Source organism: Hirundo rustica, chromosome 3 (genome assembly GCF_015227805.2).
Source record: "Hirundo rustica isolate bHirRus1 chromosome 3, bHirRus1.pri.v3, whole genome shotgun sequence".
Classification (NCBI taxonomy): domain Eukaryota; kingdom Metazoa; phylum Chordata; class Aves; order Passeriformes; family Hirundinidae; genus Hirundo; species Hirundo rustica.
This window is the reverse complement of record NC_053452.1, coordinates 36,626,180-36,644,594: the sequence shown is the minus strand read 5'-3', so window position 1 is coordinate 36,644,594 and position 18,415 is coordinate 36,626,180. Positions and strand designations below refer to the sequence as shown.

Genomic DNA, 18,415 nt, shown 5'->3' with positions numbered 1-18,415 from the left:
AGACTTCTCATTGCTTCCTGAGGGCCCTGCTGACCCCAGGGCATGGCCAGCCACCCCAGGAGCCATCCCAGTCCTCTTGGGTGGCAGCACCCTAGGCTTGGCTGCAGTTGCATTGTCTACCTAGTCAGCTGGTGGGCAACGCTCTTCAAGGCAAGAGAAAGTGGGCTTTTGTTCCTAAATTATTATGAATTCACTGCAGAAAGAAGCCAATAAATCTAAAAGGATTTAAGACTTAAAGCCTTTCAGGGGTTCAGCAGGGTTCAGCAGACCCCTTGGCCTGAAACAACAGATGTTTATCAATAAGAACAATACCAGAAGCATTTAGACAAAGCTGTTAGAATTGCTTAACAGTTTTGTTGTCACAGCTCAACAGAAGAGCATCCCGTTGCGGACTCTGTATCTTTGGTGGTGCAGTTTATACTAATATACTCATAGAAATAAATTATAATAGTAGAGAAACTTGGTTTTGCCACAATATTAATTTCTACATTAGGCACTAGCATATGAGGAGAAATGCACAGACATCCTGTGACAGCTCTGGTGACAGTACTCCAGGGGGTGGTCCTGGCCTTCAGACCTTGGGCTGTCACATGGGGAAATGCACAGGAGGATTTACATTGCTGACTATTAAGTATCAGGCATAGAAGCTCCAGGCTTTCTGTTGTGGGAAGTCTGTGTGCATTCATTGTATTTGGGGCCTAGGGTGTCACCTGATTTAAGCTGTGAGATCTCCTATGCTGTGCAGTAGCATGGCATCTGCTCCTTCAGACTGGTAAAGGGAGCAACAGCTTGGAAAGAAGCAATGGGGTTTTTGTTGAGGAGGGAAAGCAAGGCTCCAATCCATGCTTACAACAGACTTTTTAGTCTGTGTAGATCCACTGAGAGATTTGGGGATGTTTTCTCTGTAGCTCAAGAATGATATTTTGCTATTAAATACAAAGCTGTACTTCCTTTGTTCCTTTACGAAATGGATAGATCCCATTAAAACAAACTAAGATGCTTCTACTTTGTATCAGTCTGGAGCAAGAGTTTTGCTGAGATTTCTCCTCATCAGATTTCTATTAAGGCAGTATTTACAGTCCTAGTCAGAACTGGGATGTAGTGACTGCTCACTATTGAATCTCCTAAACTCTATGCTGGATCTCTGTTTATCAGAGTGCATTTTCCCATCTGAATCTTTCAGGCTGTCATAACAGAAGCTACCTTTATGCCAGAAAAGCTATGAAGTATATGCATTACCTTAACAGGTGCTTCAACTCCTGCTATGTACAAGTATACTAAGAAGTATCTGCTTTGGTGTTTCCCAGAGCTGCTGATATTTTACCTTTTAAAGTCAAAGTCCTATTTGAGAGAATGTTAGTTACTTTTTCCTGACCAGAAATACTTGAAAACTCTTGAATGTTAATGAAGAGATAGAATTATCAAACTATTCTTTCTGTGTATAAAGTAAGATTTTTATACTGACCTTTCATTAGCAACTTGACTTTTATAAAGATCTCAGAGAGCTGCTACATACTGCAAACAAACAGATGGTTTAAATGCACATAAACAGTCACGGTATGGCAAACTGTAACATTATCTGGAAGAAGTGCAGATTTTAAGTCCTTGATTTCTGGAGTCAGGCACTGCTGTCTGTTCCACGTGCAAGCTGAAATTCTTTGCTAGTGCCATGTGCTTTGCCTCTGCAGGAATAAGCAGTTTATCTCCTATAATCTCCTGTGCCACAGAAATTACTTTGTATACTCTCTTTGTACCACAATAGTTTGTGTCATTGTTTCCCTTTTCAAGGGGCTCTAATATCTCAGCAACACTGGCACCATAAAGAAAAACAGAAGTGGACTTTGTTTGAAAGATATTTGAGCAAGTAGCATGCAGTTAACAGCATGATCTCTAAGCACTGTGGGCTGAGTTAAATATGTGCCCTTTATGGGAGAATCAAGTGGGCTTGGTGTAGGTGTGAGTAAACTAGTTTGGGCAAACAGGAGCTGGTCATCATCTTCTAGAGGCAAATATTTTCTGTTTATTTTTTTAGATTTTTTAAAATTATTTTTTATTATTGTTTAACCCTTTCTTTGTTTGATGCTCATACTCTGTACCAATGGCACTGTATCTTGCTTGGCAGTGCAAGAACTGTTTGTTTTGGAGCACACTAGGTGACTTCACTAGCACTTGCCACGTGTGATTTAGTTCCACTCCCTTTCTTGTCAGAAGGACAAAGTTACATACCCTCAGTGCACTGCATTGCTCTGAAAGTCTGTAAATAAAAGAAAGTATCTAAGTGGTTGTTTTTTGAAAAACTGGAGGTACTGCGTTTTGCTGAGGCAGATAGCTTGAACTGATAGTTCATTTTGGAGGCTTAGATTGACCTGTAGGTATATCAGGACAGGTCACAAAATGTAAGATCCAATGTGCTATTTTATAAGGTGAGCTTGTCTGCATGGGAGGATAGACTTTATTCTTTGTGTGGTCTGAAATAGAATATATGCATCCAGGAATTTAAAAATATCATAGACTTCATCACCTGCTGTTATAAAAAAGGTGAGTGAACGCTCACCTGTTTTCTTTCATATATGAAAGAACCCACAAATGCTTCCTGGAAGCAGAACTGAGCTTCAGAGCACTGTAGTAATCTCTATTTAATTACCCAGTGTCTCTGAAAGCCGACAAGGAAACCCAGGTTTCTGTGGCTGCAGGTCTTTCCCTTGTGGCGGAGAGGTTGTAAGAAGTATCGTGTGTCACACATTCAGCACTTGTGTGTTTAGTAAAAAGAACAAGAGAACCACTATTAAAGGAGCCCCTGGGCCTGGGGATAGCTTGTGCTTTTCCCTTGAAGAGTCTCTGCATTACCATACTCCTTTACCTCCTAAGACACAGTAGCCACAGCCTCTTTGCCAGATGCTTTCCATGGCCATGAGTCCCACACCCGGGCAGTGGTGCTCCCCCACCTCCAGGACAGCCACTCCTTGCTGCTGCCCCGTGGTTTGCACATTTGGATGGGGAAGAGGAGGCAGGGACACTCTGGCTCTCCTCTGCTTGCAGACGAGTGGCAAGTCAGCCCCCTCCTCGCTTTCTTTCTGACCCCACGTTTATCATTCGTGGTTGCCCAGGGATCCTTTTTTGTCGCAGAAAATTGGGGTCTACCAACCTTTTGTGCCCTGGAGTCTGATGATGGGGGACTTCTTCAGTGATGAAGAAAACATGGGTCCAAACTCTCTGAGACAGTGGACAATTACCCCTGATTAAGGGTTCTTACTCCTTGCTTCTTATTACAAGACTTTGGTTGCTGTGGCTGCCATATATCATTTTAAATGGTGCCTGCTCTGTTCTGGGGTTCCTGACAGGAGGAACAAGAGGGCCGTAGGGACTGCTGGTAGTCAGGACCTCTTGTGGAGTACCTGTCAAGTCACTCTCAAGTCATTTGAAGTGAGGATTCAGAGGCCTGAATTCTATCTAAGTTGCACTTTGGGCGCAGGAGTAATTTTTTTCCAAGGTGATTGACCAAATGTTTATATGCAAGTTGGCAAGAGGAATTTAGTCTAAAATAACTCTCATTCAGGTAGGTATGATGAAGAGATTAAATACCAGAAATTTAGAGACAAATAGAAACATGCAAGCAGCCCTGCAGTACTCATTTTTTGTTCATGCAATGCCCCAAAATTAAAACATAAGGTTGAAGAAACCTTGACGATAACTTCTCTACTTTCCACAGAGCTCTTTCAGAAGAAAGTAATTTATTTAAGATTACAGTGTGATTTAACTTGCCAGACCTTTCTCAGAGCTTAAATAAGGCTGCAATGATTATACATTTTTGTCTGTCTCAGCAAGAAAACCATCAATTATGTTGGTCTAACCTGCCCCTTCCAGCAAAGGAAGAGATACATTTAGAATTTGTCACACACCCACAGAGAAAATATAATTTGGACTATCTGGATGATGGTTTCGTTGGGGGCCATTACACTGCACTTTCCTGGTTTCTGTTAATGTATTATGCATTCATTTTTCATTTTGATGCACAGCTTTCATGCCTCATTGGGAGCTGCTGTTAGCTTAAACCTATGAATCCCTGTCCAGAGGGCTTCCTCCCTCTCTTCTCTTCCTCACCATGGCTTTTTTCTGCTCACGTATCTGCCTCCCTCACCCTCAGGCAAACTTCTTCTACTTTTCTAATTTGACTACTACTGTTGCTTAACATCATTCAGACCCCAGCCAGGTGCCATCAACCTCTGGCACTGCCATTTTCCGAGAAATAGAGGGCAGAGGAAAGTACTTGCAATTCAGCAGTGCCAGAGGGCTGTGCTAGATTTGTAGCATGAGATTTGTGGCCACATTTCTTTCTTTCTTTCTTTCTTTTTTTTTCCAAAAATGTGCAATTTTCTATTTCCAACAAATGGTTTAAACAAGTCAAAGTGACTTTTTAAAGTGCAAAACATGGTTTCTCAGATTGGATGTGCAATAAAGAGCACTGAGTAACCATGCTCTTGTGTTGCCTGCAAACTAAGAATTAGTATTGTGTGTCAGAATTCCCCTGAAGGTACATATTTAGTCTAAAAGCAAAGAATTTCTGTTAAAGGCACTAAAAAAACTGCACATAACCCTGGGGATGGTTTTGGAATTTCTGTAGCATGTTCAAACAAAACAACTTTTTTTTTTTAGGTAGAAACTTAGAAGCAGAAATTTAGAGAAACTTTAGGATGTTTACTCTCTGCTTAAAGTTACACATAACTGGTTACTACAAAAGTGAATTGTATGTCTAGATCAAAAGCCAAACACATCCTTAAGCATGCTAGTAAATTTATACAACAGCTCACAGAAAACTTTTATCAATCCAGTATCTCCTACAGTTTGTATTACTAGTGATGTCTCATGCCAAAACCATGGACTGGTTGGATAAAGATTCAGAAAACATTTGTAATTAAAAAAAACAACATCTGGAACTACCCTGGGATGTGGCACTTGCTTGAAGTAAGACAGGAAGCAGTGAAATTCATTTATGTCTAGTAATGACAATTTGATCAAGGAAGCATCTTTCACAAAAGGTCTTCAGCAAATCAGAAATCATGGGAATGCTGTAGAAAGCATTTTAAAAAGCTAAGCTGAAATCCACTTCTGTGGTAGAAACGAGTAAACTGAAGATAAGAAAGTTTCAATTTTGCAACCTCTTAAAAATTATAGTCTCACGCTCCTTGCACTGCATAACATTTTCCCTTATGTATTTTGTACTTTTCAAAAAATATTATTTCTTCCTAACTGCATTACTTCTATTTGGAAATGTTTCCTCCGAGCCTTCTCAGTTAAATATCTTTCTGATACCTTTAGTTTAGGAAAAACTAACTTAGCAAGGGAGGTTGCTACCAAAGGAAAATCAGAAACAACTCCAAAACATCTTCTGCCCCTCAGTCGTCTTCTATTGCTGCTTTGTTGGTGCCTCCACATCGCTTGCCTCCTTGCAGGATCAGCTGCTGAGGGCCAGGATGCCCGACCCCACATCCCAGGATGTTCTGCACGGCCACCCTCCCCAACCAGTGGTCATTGCTGCTTTGGCTTTGCTACAGACTGTAGCTGTATCCCTCCCAGCTGCTGCTGGTCTGCAGCACACCTGGTGCACACAGGCTGATGTCTCTCACCTGACGAAGCTGCTCTGGGGACAGTTTGAAAACCATGGACCTGCGAGTAGTGTTTCCATTTTTTTAATGACTGAGGACAACATCTTGGGCCTCCGAGCTGCTTTTGGGAGGAAAGTAAGCCATGGATTTGAATGAGTGCCAGCATTATAAATGAGGCTGTTACGGGTAGTGCTGGTTTCCTGAAGACGTGCTGCTGGTGGAGGTGCTGGTGAGAGACATGACACAGTGAGGGCCAAGCTGTGCAGCCTTATGGCATGTGCGCTGGCAGCCCTTGGCGACTGGCAGGAGTGGCCTCTCTAACATATGGGTCATGTGGACAACATGAGGAGTAGCTAAGCTTCTAAAATGATATTCCTCAGTATCTGAGTGCCCTGGACGGGAAATTAAGAGCCAGAAAACATGGTGGCAGAGAAAGTGGCCTTCAGAGCCCAGTCCTGTATGCTGTGACAGTGTAGGTGCAGCCAGAAGTTGCTGAGAACCATGTCTCAGAACCAGGCAAACACTGTTTTACTGATTTTGTGTATTAGAATATTTTAAAACCTGCTGGTTTTGCATAGAGATGAATCGCAGGATTCTGCTTCTGAGAGACCAAGATCAAAAAGGGAAACCGCATGGACTGGGAGCAGGAACTTGTAATTTGTGGTCTTTTGTTTTGAAAACAAACTAAGCCTGCAGTCCTCAGTATTGCATAATATACTTCCATGCCCAGGAATTTTGAACTTTGGCTTTAGGAGATTATCATATGAGCTTCCATTTCAAATCTAATTTTTGCTTAACTTATGTATTTTTTTCTACATACAGATTCCACCAATAAGGATGGAAGACATAGACCACGGAAGACTGAGTTTCTGTCCCAAATTACCACATATTTTGAGATGCAGTTTAGTGGAAAGGCTTTTTCCAAAACAGGGTGAAAGTAGGCTTTTCTGACTTACGTGATGCCAGTATTTGCCCTTGTAACATTTGTACCAAGTTGTTCCTTTGGAACTACTCTAAACTTCTCTAACCTCTCACCCTGTTTATCTGGACATTCCTCTCCTTCCCATGTAGCCTCTTTTCCCAACAGCCTCTTTCTTCTTGTGCTTCATGTCCTAAAACATCATCAACCAAGCCCAGAAGAGCAAAATTCTCAAGTGTCGAAGATGCATTGCAAAAGAGGTGAGAAGGATGGGCTCCCACCAAGGCAAGCAGGGTGGACTCTCATCATTCTCAGCTGGCTGGCAGCTGTGAAAATACCCCTGTAGTCAGGGAGTCCTTACCCTTTTGTAGCTCTGACTCACAGAAGCTGTCCACAGCCAGAATACACAGCCCTGCTGCCAGCTTTCCTCTATGTCTCACTCCCGTTCTATGGGCTGAAGGGTAAATGATGTATTTGGGGGAAACAAAACATAATGGAGCCTTCTGAGTCTCTAAAGGAACCTGGCAGGGAGATCGAGAGGCACAGACATGGCCATGTCCAAACTCCGCTCTAAATGAGTGATTTTTGAGAGGTAAAAATTTCCACAGTTTTGTGTACAAGCCTGAAGGTGTTGGAAATCCCCAGATCATCCTGGTGGGGACATTAAAGTACTGCATGAAGCTACACAAGAACATTCAAAATTTTCCCGAAAATTCTGGCGCATATGTAACTGTCGCTTGGCAATTATGTGCTTTTTTTCATATGAAACAAGCTGCCAGCTGAAGGACTGTTGGCTGCTGTGTTACGTGTGTTACATTTACTAAGATATTTTACAAGGTGATAGGCTGAGTAAGAGTTTGCAAATGCAAGCCGAATGTATTTTTTATGTCTGTGTCTATAGGATGTTCTGTAGAATGGGACACATTAAGGATAACTGACACAAATTGTGTCCTTAGTGTGCCACTGATCTCTGAATGCACTCTGAAGTTCTGGAGATAGAGAAAGGATAGGATGGACCTTATGGGTGCTAGAAAGTCAGTTCAGACACTACTGCAAGACTGATGTTTAGAACTCTTTAAACCTTGATAATTTGCATGAACCAGATATGGTTATAAGTACTCTTTCAGATGTGAATGTGTTTCCAGTTCGCATATGAGATATAGATTTGGGTGTTCTGCTTAAAAAAGGAAGGAAAAAGCTGCAGATGCCTTTTTTTTTTTTTTTTTTTTTTTAATTAAAGTGTATTTTCATGAGAAATATTGATGTTTCCAAGCTGTTGGGAATTTTTCTTTCTGATCAACACTTTCGGTGGTTTTGTTGTTGTTGTTGTTGTTGTTGTTGTTGGTTTGGTTTTGTTTCATTTTTGTTTTGTTTTGTTTGTTTGTTTGTTTGTTTGTTTGTTTGTTTTCCCAGGCCTCAGTCACTGAAAAATGAGCCCAAAGAGGAAAGGCAGCCGGAGGCAGCCCAACCATTACCTGCTGCAGGGGACACCAGGGAAGATGGCAAGCGAGACGAGGGTGAGTTGGCTGCAGGAAGAGGGAATGGGCTCTGTTCTCTGCTGGCAGGGCACCTGCAGAGGATGTGGCAGCTGCCCTCAGACACCACTAAATGTAGAGCTGCCCCAGAGCAGAGTTAGGTGCAGAATGTTTGCAGAGCCCAGAGCAAATACGTGGCTAGCTAGCCCACGAGTGCCATGCTGCCAGGACTGCCCAAGCCTGGCACCAACCGGTGTTTGCAAGGGGCAGCTACACCCACGCAGGCTGCAGTCACAGCCGGCCACTGCAGCTGCCCCAGAGATGCCTTTGGAGCCCGCAGAACCTCAGTAGATCCTGACTCGACTGTGGGCCGCAGCGCTGGAAGAAAAGATCGTCAGTAATACGCGCTCCCGTCTTATCGGGACAAGTCCCTTCACATCCCTCTTTTCGCATCAGCTTGCTTTCCACGGGGCATTAGCACGGGTCAGCAGAAAGCACCTTTACCCCTGCCCCTTTGCCGCGCCCGCAGCGGAGCCCGCGGCCCCTTTGGGCTGGGGCCTAGAGAGTTCACAAGGGCGATGCAGGCCCTAGCAAGACAGACAGACAGAGCTGAATTTACTAGCAGAGATACAATCTGAACAGCTACAGATTTTCTGGGCATTTCCGCGCCTTTCTGAGCCTCTCGCGTGGCAGCGGGAGGCTGTGCTGCCTGCGCAGCATTTACCCAGGTTTTCCGAGAGGGAAACTGTGCAGCAAATACAGGAGCTGGGATGCAAAGGAGCGGCAGCTGCTTTAGGACTGTTAGACAGGCTCTTTTACAGACGAATGAACCGTCAATTTGTAGTAAGACATTGTTTTCTAAACATAGCATGAAAACTGTTATCTTGCCTGGCTGGTCATTAGAAGAGAGATAATTATAGTCTCAGTGCGACAGCCGGGCCCAGAACAGGGGCTGCATTGTCCCAGGTCCCAGCTGAGCTCTAGCACAGGCTCCCCGGGCAGCGCTGGGACAAGGGGGCTCCTTGTGCCCCGGCAAGTTCAAAAGAGGAACTGAAGTGCTCTAAGTAGGTGTTAAGCACCTATTTCTCTCTCCGACTCTGGACTTAAAAATCTACTCCCCAAGAGAAATGATGGGGAGGGCAGAGCCGTGACTACTGTAGCTGCATCCTCCCTGGCTTTTTGTACAATACGTGCTACGATTATTATTTTTCTTTCCTTTATATATATATATATATATAAAATAATTTTAAAAAAAATCCCCAAGCCATCAGTTTTGCAGTTCTGTGTTTCTGTTTTTCAACACAGATTAATGGGATTAATGGAACACTCAGGAAGTGTTCACTTCCTGAGTCCTGAATGAGAAACCTAAACCTCAGGTGATGCTGCAACAAGCTGGAGAAGTCCTGGTGTCTACCCAGAGCTTCTGGGGGCCAGGACATCCCTCCAGGATGTTCAGTCAGAAAATTCCAGGCTTTTGTTTTTCATTACCCGTGCAGCAAAGACACTGCCACCCCAGCCAATTGCAATGGGCCAACACACCCCTCGCTGCTCTGGCCCCTGCCCATGCCAGTACCACTATACAGCATTTTTTCCAGAAATACAGTCATAGTTGCAGGGAGTAAACTGAGCTATCACTTTTTCTTGCTCATTTCATCCAGGTGCCTTAGATGACTTTGCTATCAACACTTACACTGAAAGAGAGTAGATTTAGATTAGATATTAGGAAGAAATTCTTCACTCTGAGGGTGCTGAGGCACTGCCACAACTTGTCTGGAGTTGTGGATGTTAACTGAAGTGTTTTCTGACTAGAGCTTTATTTGTGGTTCAGAGAGGAAAAGGAAAAAGTTCAAAGTTCTCCAGGCAGACCATATACAGTCAAAATTTTGATGGCATTGTGGCATAAACTTCAGGTTAATTTATAGCAATGTTTTCTAAGAAGCAATGGCCAGAAATAAGAAATAATTCCGACGTTTCACATTAAGTAATTGGCCTGTTTTTCAGCTTCTGTGTTCACACTGTGGCTCAGGTAGCCCCCCTTTAGAAATACTCCAATTAATTTTGACAAAAAGGAGTGTAATAATTAATTTCCTACTACCTCTGTGAAAGTCAGTGACTGGGTGAAAAGTGAACACCCTGTTAATGGTTACTCTAAAGGAAAGTATTTTGTAGGATTTCATCCTTATTAGACAGAAGAGAATCCACGTGGAGTATCTTTCTTGCATTCCAAGTGTGAAGAAATCTGCTGCACCTAGTAAAACTACTGGGTTAAACCAGTCAGTGGTAAGCAGTCTAATTATAACATTAGGGAAAGAAGTGTCTTACATCAGGTAAAGGTAGGAACAATTAAAGACCAAGTTAAGAACATAACATTACTACTACAGGTGGAAACACAGCATGGGCAGTACATTCAAAGTTTATTCTTAAAGAAATACTTTTTATGTCCTGAATAACTAAAAGACAGGAAGTCCTTTTTGTCATCCCAGTGAGAACAACCCCAGCAACTCAAAGGATTAAATAAAATATGCAAGCAAAGTAAGTCTGTTTAATATAAGATACTAGCTTAGTATTTGAAAATTAATGTTTGTAATGCAGTTATTTTGCCTGAGATCTCTTTGCATCTCTGAAAGTGATCAGTCTTACATCCATGACTGTCAGTCAAATGATGAATTGAGTAAAGTCTGAAGAAGATGGTAACACAGAAAAACAGATTTTCTTTGACTGTAGACAAATGCAAAATGTTTTTAACTTCATGATGTATAGAGGAAAACACAAGCTATAAACATATCCAACTCCACGGCTTTTCTCAGTAAAATGTGTTTTAAATGACATCTAAACAAAATTTTCTCTCTATGTATTTTCTTATTTTGATATTTTGTTTAGATTTTGGAGAGGTTAAAGAAAAAAATTGTGTGCTCTAAGGAGGACTTGCTTCTGTAATGTGTAATTTTGCTTTTTGCTCTGAATGTGGTGTAGTTCCCATAAACTCTAGGAACAAAATATTAACTAGAGTTGATATTTAGCTTGGGGCATTTGGTTCATGTTTGTACTTGTTGGAGAGAAATCACATTTTGAAGAGATTTATCAAGACTCTAATCTCTCTGCAGAGAGCTGAGTGGCTGTGGCAGGCTTGACAATGCTATTCATTTTTGCAGCCTCACCACCAAAACAAGCACTCAGCACAAAAGGATGTATAGAATCTAGGCTACTGTACTGTTTATACATCTGTATCTATCCATTACCAAGAGAGTTCACACCACAGAAACACACATCACTGGAATAATACCATTTTCCATTTTGTGCCCTGGAGATTAGTGTTCCCTAGTGTCAGGTAGTGTTTATTAATGATACAACACACACCTTCTTATTGATCAAAAAGTCTTTGTGAAAAAGTCTTGAAAGCAAAACCGTTTTAAACCAAGAAACAAGTTGCATTGTCTATCACAAACTGTTTGAACAGAAGGCTTGAATAAATGCCTGTTGGTGTGTGGCTTATATACACCATTCTTTATCACATAGTTAAGCCCTTGCCGTTCAGGCAGGGACTTTATGTGTCCACTTTAACTGTAGGGGCTTAATGCTTTCATAAATACTTTATGAAGCGTATATGAGTAAAGTACAGTTTCATTCTACATTTATGTCTTCATCTTCTTAAGTGTTTGATCCTAAGCACATAGCTGGAATGCTAAATAAAACGTTATGTCCCTACAATTTCTCAGCAGTGAAAACATTTAATTATTATCAACAGACAAAAAACACAGTTTCCCCCCTCTCCCCCCCTAAATAAATATAGCAGAAAAACAACATCAGAGTTACCTTGCTTGAGGTGTGCAACTTTTTATTCCTTTTCTCCACACAGTATGAAAGTGGGTTTTTTTCCAAGCTTTTCTGTACCCCAAACTCCAGCCAACATTATTCTAGAGAAGGAGAGGCAGGCAGCAGAGGGAGGCCTGGACACCTTTTTTCTTTCAGAGAGGAGCTAATCAAACATTCCCATCAAGCTCCGAGCTCTGTGAAAGGCACATTGCTCTCTCTCCCCCCCTCCCTCCCTCTGCTCCTCTCTCCCTCTCTGTCTCTCTCTCTCTCTCTCTCTGTCTTTCCCTCTCCCTCCCGCACACACAGAAGTACAGAGCTCCTTACACTGATTTAGCAGTCGAATTAGGCGGTCCTGTTTTAAATATATGTTCCCTCCCACATATTTTTGGTAGGGTTTTCTCTGCTCCTTTTGCACTAGCCTGTCAGATTTGTCAAGTTTTTCTCTTTTGAGAAGTGAAGCTTTACTCAGCTGATGCTGTGGTTCATTTGTTTTCAGTCTCCCCATGCAGTTCAGCACTGTAGTGAAATGAACTAGTAGATGAGAGTAAACCACACAGCCTTAAAGATTATAGCTACCAGATCAGTTAAATACAGATCAGGTTTAAAGAGAAAAAATATCTTTTGAGGAGACAGATTGTGATGCCTTTATTTATGTGAATAACATTGTATTCCCCCAGCAGTTTCCCTGAAGTCAGAGGATTAGTGACAGAATAACTCTGCAAGTCTGGGCAGAGAGAAGTAGAAGTATGGTATGAGGGTTCTTTCTGATGAAGTTGAATGTGACAATTTAATAAAATGCTCTCAAAGGCTAATAGACTGGTACTTGTTAAGTGTGACCTGGCCAAATGAGAGATACAAAAGGAATAATTTCTTTAAATATCTGTATGCAGACCTCCTAAAATTCTTGGGCAACTTTAAGAAGAAAAATTTATTGAGATAATCAAGATCATAACATTTACAAGATTATCACAGAAAGTGCTGGTATCATATTCCAGGATACTATAATGTAAACTATAATTTGCAATTCCATCTAGGTATTCAGAAGTGTATAGATAACATCCATGGGTGAACATACAGTGTTTTATCATTATGGATGAAAAAAAAATCTTATATATATATATATACAGGAGGTTGACTTCCAAACACACTTTTTTTGAGAAAGACATATAATTCCTGATTTAGCAATCCCCTAAATGTGTTTAATTCAATGGGAAAGTGATTACCTGGTACTTGCAAATATCTACTCCAGTACCTGCAGAAACTGTCTAACAGCTCAGCATATTAATAAACAGTACAATATCAAAAGTTCATCAACAAGTTCCAACTATGTTCCTAAGATATGATTATCTATAATTCATTTGATTCTCTTAATACAGGAGCTCTGGCTTGCTGTGGTGAGTCCCTGCAAGGCAGGATGCAGTGGACTGGCAGAAAGCCTCTTCAGACAGCAAATCTATCAGCAGTTCTACCTAGAAGACCTACTGAAAAAACCTGAAACACCACCCCCACCCCTCAATTCTTATTAATTCAAGTTAAAAAATATCATCAGAATTCAGAATATCATCACCCTTTTTATAAGGCTTTGTGAGGTTTAATTATTCAGATAATAAGGGAGAGAAGGAACAAGACCGTAGGACTACAAGTTTAGAGGTATATAGGTTTTAGGGGACAAATATCTAAATACTGGGGTTCTGTAGCTAAGTGGCTATGTCAATTCCCACTGCTGGTGAAAGGCTGAAGTCCCCATGACAACTCCTTACCTGCAGACCTTGATAGATAATACTCAAAAATCCTTGGGCACAGACCTTCACTGGTCTTTAGCCATTTACTTTCCATTCAAGCAGCTTATTTTCAGAAATCCATGGAAATCTATGTAGACCGTGATTTGCCTGTATTGCCTTACAATCTCAGGTCAGTGGGTTACCAAAGAATCTTGATCTCAAACCAGTGCAAGTGAGAGGACTGAAGACTGAACTTCTGGCAAACCAAACCATAGCTGGGCTACAAAGGCACCTGCAGAGCTCGCAACAGCTGGGCTGGTGTTGAATGATGGAACCGAGAAGCCAGACACAGCAGAAGATTGGGATGACTGGTACAGGCAGAAAGTCCTCCAAGGTTCAGCTTATGGTACCCATGTCAGCTCACTGAGGGTTGTAGCTGTTGGCATGTGGAACGTTGTCGACAAGGCGTCAAAGCAAGAGCAACGGCGCCTACACCAAGGTCATGCTTCATTGTTGTTGCTGCAGGGTGGCAGTTTTACAAAGGAAACAGTTGATAGATCCAGTTTTCATTTTCCATGGATGAATTATCTTATTTGAGGGTAAATTGTACCACAGGCAAAAAGCCAACGTGGTCCTGGCAGGACTTTGCTCAAATGCAGTGGTGTGAGAACACAGCTTTGTTGCTTCCAGAAATACAGCAATGGTGTAGCCCTGTCCACTCTGCACCCACCTTACTCTCCCAGCCTTGCTGGCTCCAATCCTGGCTCAGAGTCAAGAATGCTGCCAGTTGGGTGGCACATTTCTACATCGCTGCCTGGGAGCTAACCTGATATCCTGGAAATGAGCATCCCAGGAATGGTGGGGCAGAATCACTGAGTGGGCAGAAAAAACCAAACTATCTGGTTTGTTATTATTCAGGGTATTCAGCCTCTCATTATCGTTTGTAATGGAGAACTGAAGAGTATCAAAACAAAACATTGAGGAGGGCACTGACTGTCTCTTTTTATCGCAACATTTCTGAGTGCCGTTGCCTGTGCTCTTTCCTGACAGAGGCAATTTCCAACCACCCAAGAACTGGCAACACAAAGAGCAGAAACAAGAGGTAGACCACATTGAATGGCTCTATTTGATGCTGGGATTTGCCACAGGGAAAGATTTGTTTGCAAAAGAGGTGGCTGTGCAGTCAGGAAGCCACTAATTTGAAGACAAAAGGTATTGAGCACGATTGTCTAGGGGATGGACAAGTGCTCTGTATCTGTATGTGTTCATGTCTCCCATCATTGCTTCTACTCTGGAACCTCCACCTGAGTTTTCTGCTAACTCTTAGTAGTATTTGTGGCAGTAGTTTTTAAGTTTTGCTGTACTGTATTTTCATTTGCTTGTTAGTTAAAGCAGGATTTATCACGATCCATTGAAACAAAGCCTGAAAGCAAAAGAATACCGACCTCTTGTCTGTCCCCTGAAGCAGCCAGTGAATAAGACCAGAGAGTCAAAGAGAGTTGAGAAGGTTCTTAACTTTTTGAAGAAAATTTAGTGACCTGCTTAGATATCACTTTTACACTGGAAGATAAAACAGCAGGTAGAGAGATAGGATGTATGTAAGCAGTGTTAGCACTGACAGAGGAGATAATCTGCCCCAGACTCAGTAAGGAAGTTCGGAATTTTCAAACAGAGGTAGCAGCAACCTGGAAGACTAGACACTTGCTGATGGACCTTAGTCACAGACTCTTAAATAAATCTCCATTTTGAGATCACCTGTCATGCAGAATTTTCAAGGTACACAAAAAAATCTTTGCTTTGGGTAACAGCTGAGTGGTAGCAGCTGAAAATCTGACTTCACTGAAGGGAAGCACACTGCACTTAATCTAATCCTCATTAAAAGTTGATTTCAACAATTTTTAACAAAGCATTTTTAATGACACAACTAGTGGACTTACATGTTTCAGCCGACACAAAAATGTAGGATACAGATACAGAGCACTTGTGTGCTTTCCTGTCTCTGCATGAAGTCATTCACAGTTAAATGAAATAGGGAAAACCTCCCCTGTTTTGAAATGCAGAAAAACTCACGTGTTCTGGGTTTGATGCTTACCAGCTGGTATGGCCCGTGATCTGAGAAGAGGCTACCATGAGGGAACCATCAGAGAAAGCTGTAGGTTTGCTCTTTTTACACTTACATGTCCAAATTCAGTCCAAGTTCATTACTGACTTGGTCCATTATCTTTTGATCATAGCTGGCCTTTCTGTAGTTATTCCCATGAACAGGTCAAACCTTTGTTGAAAGAGGAAGAGAGAAAGGTTTTACTGTGTAGCAGGTTCAGAGAACGGGTCAAAATCTAAGTGAGGGCAGAGGATGGTGATTTCAAAGGCCGTAAATTGCTTCCAAGAGGTCTGTGCAAAGGCGTATAGATCCTGTAGAGCAGGCGTGAGCTGCAGCCCAACCCATTCTGTTCACCTCCCCAGCATTCAGAAGGAATTTTTGGCTCCACTTCTGTAGGCATAGGCAGAGAAAATACTCTTCAGGTATGTTATAAAACAAGATATGCCTGCACAGTTTTTAGAGAAATCTAACCTTTGTCTGGGAAATTTTTCCCACTGGAAAGTAGAGAGTTTCTCACATACCAGACCTTTGTCCCACTTGTGGGACCCAAGGCGCACAGTGCTCGTCTGGTATGAGGCTGTGGCCACTCTTCTAAAACCGTGAAATCATTTGCTCTCCAGGTTATTAGTAGGAAGTATATAAGACCCAAGACTGAACTAAATGGTTTGTGATCATTACACAGAGAGTGCTGAATATATCTTCTCAGCTGACTGCTGTGGGCTTAGTAAGGCAGTCCTGACTCTGCATACAAGGACAGGAAACAGACAGATTAGATGATTTTTGCAAGACAACAGGTAGCTATGTCACATCTAATCCCATCCAGGTGCTTAAATGGCAAGAAAAAAGTTTTCTGCTCTCAAGCAATTACCCCCAAGCCTTTTCAACCAAATACTACCACAGGAATCAGAGAGCAGAATCTTACAACTCCCCAAGATGTCACGCACAGCCTGGCAGTGCTGGCTCTCTTCAGAGAGCATAGTTGCACAGTTTAGAGTTAACTCCTAACAAGTGGCAGTAGAGTTCAAATTCTGAAGTTTTTCCACATTTCTCAGATTCCATGAAATTAAATCTTAACTTACCCACTATTTCATTTAAGGCAAAATTATCCTGAAAACCATTTATACCTGAAAAAAAGAAGTCAGAGAGAATAGTGGGAAATTAAAAGTATAACTGGGATGGCAAGGCAACTAGGGGGTTAACATTGTTTGGCTTTAGCTGCTTAAAGCACTTGTATTGAAATGGGCCTGAAGTAAATAAAATTACCAATGTCCTGTGAGGCTTTTATAAAATACACTGATGTGTTTGTCTAATTTTTGAGAAAGGTAGGGAGGCTGAATTATGTGTGCAGTAGCTCTTGCCAGCATCAGAAATGTCTTTAAATAATTAGAGCAATTGGGTAGCCAAGGATCTGCTTTTACTTTCTTATGAATGAGGAGACCTCATGAGCCAAATGAATACATAATGTTGGCATGCTTGGTTAAATGGATGTATACCAAACTTACAGCGTGTAAATATGAACCACTGTGTGTTTCTCAGAGAAAATGGCAAAGGCCATGTTTCCAGAGACTGTAGAGAAGTTGGGCTCTGTCAGTAGGTCCTAAGTCCCCTGTTCCTTTTGTGCCTCAGACTGAGAAAATGTGACAAAAGATGACAAAATCAACCCTTCTAGGTTTGCTGGGGCAATGTTCAAGAGAGAGCTGATAAATCCCTTACCCTGGGTCTTCTGCAGCATATAGCAGGGGAATGGGGCCCTGGGAGCCTGCTATCCCTATCCCAACTGGACAGGCTCACAGGCTGCAAGGATGAAGGTTCCCAGTGGGGAATGGGAAGGGACCCTCTTTCTGTGGTTGATACATGAAGAGTTTGAGCCCTTCCAGTTGAACAGTAACCATTTTAAATTTCATGTATTTTAATTGTTGGGGTTTTTTTAAAGCTCTGGGCAGTCACTTTTGGAAATTTTTGACCTTGCCAGCCTCTACAGTTATCAAAAGACATAAGGAAAAGTGAACTTAGGCTTGGAAGGAGAATCTAATAAGGCATTTGGGCAAACTCAGAAGTTACTACTCTCTGTTCAGTGTTTGTACACTCTGAAAGCATTTTAACATGTACTGCATGTGGACATGCAGACGACACTAGTTAGGACCAAACAGTCTGGTGCATTTGCTTATAGTTCTTGGACTGTAGCAGAAAGAAGCAATGCTCAGATATTGTTTTCTTTTAATTATTTCAAGATATTTCTCCATAGGAAAAAAGAAAAAAATGCACTTGCACTTGAAATACAACACATGGGCATCAAGAAATCTCCATTATTTTTACCATGCATCTGAATGTACCCATACCTCCTACGTCCCATATTCCCAATGCCTGATTTAGAACAGAGGTTGCCACAAATGCTATGCTGAAACATGAATAAAGTGAACAGTAAGTGCAGGGGCTGGAAAAACCTCCATCACATTTGGGATCAGGAAATGCCAAGGGTGGTACTGAAGAAGAGTTTGCCTTGATTGTGTCCACAGACCTTTGGATCTGAAGAACTTTAAAAACCGTGACATTATGGAGGTGGACTGTGATGTTTGTACCTCTCCAGTCTTCTTTCAGAAACCAAGATGCTGCCACAATGGAAAGCAATTTTAGGTACCATTTTTTGAACAGAACTTCAGACAGAAGCATATCGTGACTGAACTGAACTGGGTCTGTAAGAAATGCAGCATATGGATTTTGTTCATCTAGAATCCAGTGTAGGCAGGGATTGAGTCTTCCCGGGTTAAGTGGGATATATTTCA

At 41.8% G+C, this 18,415-nt stretch overlaps 1 protein-coding gene across 1 annotated transcript in view; it reads right to left on the bottom strand.

Moving 5' to 3' along the window:
• VIT (vitrin) overlaps positions 1 to 11,874 on the bottom strand; it is a 51,226-nt gene extending 39,352 nt beyond the window's left edge. The window contains exon 1 of the mRNA XM_040059320.2: positions 11,811 to 11,874. The gene's annotated coding sequence lies outside the window, so the exon portion shown is untranslated. The remainder of the gene's footprint in view (positions 1 to 11,810) is intronic.
• Positions 11,875 to 18,415: the final 6,541 nt, after the last annotated feature.